Raw genomic sequence first — 2,418 nt, 5'->3', positions numbered from 1 at the left:
TAATTAAAATTAAAATAATTTTAATTTTAATGATCAATAATATAAGTACTCACCTGATAGCCTGAATTCTATGGTCCACTTCATTTTCTGTATCATAAATATACAATTGTGCGAATCTCGGAGATGATCCCTCTGTAGGCAATAAACTATCAATTTTATCATAATTTTTCCCGGACAATCGGAATGTTCTTGGTCCCTTTGATTGGTTGACAGATGCATCAACTTTTCCGCCCATTGATGTGAAAGAAAACATAGAATTATATGTTCTAATATTCTCTCTGAAATTTTTTTTCCTACATTAAATCAGAGTTTGTTAGAACTTTTTTATATTCATACAGAGATTTTATCTTTTGATTTATAAATGAATACATTTATCTGATCCGAGCAATAACTCCTTTAAAACAAAAGGAGGCTTTTTAGGATTTGGCAGCTTGATCTTTCCGCTACTACAACATAAAGTGAATACTGATTTTTTATTTTTATATTTCTTCTCAATTCTTTAATCATACCAGAAATATGCCCCACAGCATTCACATTCACATGTAGGATCTCCTATATCCTAGTAATCAAATATTGTCAAAGTAAAATAAATAAGCAATCAAATATTGTCAAAGTAAAATAAATATGCAGTCAATGTACTTATTATAAATAATACAGTAATTATGAAATATAAATAAATGTAACAAACAACATACGTTGATTGTTAGTTTTCCAACTTTCTATTGCATCATCTCAAATAATAATATTAAAATAATATATTTAAAGATAAATAAAGTTGGATATCTTAATACAGTTTAACAATATCAATTGTATTTGGGTTTCTATCTACATACCTTCAAATATATCTTCATCTACATTTTCATCAGGGGTTTGTTGGTTTGAGAGCACATGACCTTGATGCATAAAGTATAAAATCAATGAAGTTTTTGTAAGAGTATGAATTGCAATTTTTTTAATGACATACCTGACATATCATCATATTGCATATTTAAATGGTTTGAATAACTATTCTCATCTACCAACAGTCCTTTATCCTTAAGTTGATTTGTAGTTGTAGATGAACTGCTCTCAAAATCTTTCATACATATATTAATGTTAGCCATTCTTTATTAAGAATATATATTTTCAAACTTGAAATTGTATTAAACAGTGTTACAAAAGAGTGATATCACAAAGCTACTAAAGGAGAAATGTAAAATATATGGGAAAAACAAAGAACAAAGATTCATGCCATTGTTATCTGACAAATATTTTCATCGTTTATAATTTTTTCGTTAGCATATTCTATTTCTTCTTGCAATTTTCTTTTGATCTTCCATGACAAAAGTGAATGTAACTGTAATTTGTCTGAAAATATATTTGGAATTAAGAAAACAAAAGCAGTTAACTATAGGCAGTTTTTTTTTTGCAGATTATTTATTTTATTTTTTAACTGATATTTAATTTGTCAGCAGTTGAATATTATGGAGTTCTAAAACATGCAATGTGTCGATTTTTCAATAGACTTTCATTGAACAATTATGGATTGGTCCCAAATCTAACATTCCAAATGCTGCAAAGTCAATTAAGATGGAAGTTGGCTGGTCTGTACTTACAACTTCTGAACAACCCTTTGTAATTAACCCAGATTGTAATGGGCTTCATTGATATCAAATGTTTTTTCTAATGTATATTTCTGCTGATGAAGGAGAAACTGCTGAGATCTTAAACTTCCAGTCTGTGTCTTCCGTCTTAGCTGCCTGTATAGACAACAAACGTGCAATAATACTCCAGTAAAAAGCTTCCTCGGCTTGATCATGTTCTACTTAACAATTTTTAAAGAGCTTTGGCGCTGCCTGTATTTTAACCTTTTGAAAAATCTGTTTTTGGTGTATTGGAGCTCATAATGACGACCATCAACTATGTTGCAAAGGTTGGTAAAGTTTGCAAAGCACTCCAAATTGAATTCACATATATCATTAAAATCATTTTTGTTTTTTAATGAAGTAGAAAACTTCACTACTCTTATGTTAAGATGTTTTATATTTCGATAATATTGGATATTTAGATAATACTGAATATCTCTCTAACACAGAATGCATTTATTCAAGTTTACGCTAGCTATGCATAAATGAATTGGGTAACATTTAAGAAATTCTGGCATTTTATACTGTAAAAACTCATTTGCAATTAAAAGAGGTACTGTCCAAGTCATGGAACTCAGAGAGCTCGATAATTATAAATACACTTTGTGTTTGGCTGCTACTTTATTTGACTGCAGAGCTCTGGCTTTTACTTGCTGATTCAAAATCTAAATTACCACAAATCGAGTTTCAAGCCTCAGAGGTCACTGGAAGTGATTATGTTCACCTCAGAAGAGCCCACGAGATTCGGGATCAGCTGTCTGGGAAGGTTAGAAGCTTGATCACTTACTTTAAC

General features: G+C 29.9%; 1 long non-coding RNA gene across 1 annotated transcript; it reads left to right on the top strand.

Annotated features, from left to right (window-relative positions):
• The first annotated feature begins 1,102 nt into the window (after positions 1 to 1,102).
• On the top strand, positions 1,103 to 2,412 carry LOC124893306. The gene is made up of 3 exons (XR_007050648.1): positions 1,103 to 1,583; positions 1,688 to 1,912; positions 2,261 to 2,412. It is a non-coding gene; the product is annotated as an uncharacterized LOC124893306 (long non-coding RNA).
• The last annotated feature ends 6 nt before the right edge of the window (positions 2,413 to 2,418 follow it).

The sequence above is a fragment of the Capsicum annuum genome, unplaced genomic scaffold (genome assembly GCF_002878395.1).
Source record: "Capsicum annuum cultivar UCD-10X-F1 unplaced genomic scaffold, UCD10Xv1.1 ctg57272, whole genome shotgun sequence".
Taxonomy (NCBI): domain Eukaryota; kingdom Viridiplantae; phylum Streptophyta; class Magnoliopsida; order Solanales; family Solanaceae; genus Capsicum; species Capsicum annuum.
Note: the sequence above shows the minus strand (reverse complement) of the source record. Positions and strands in the feature narration are given on the sequence as shown.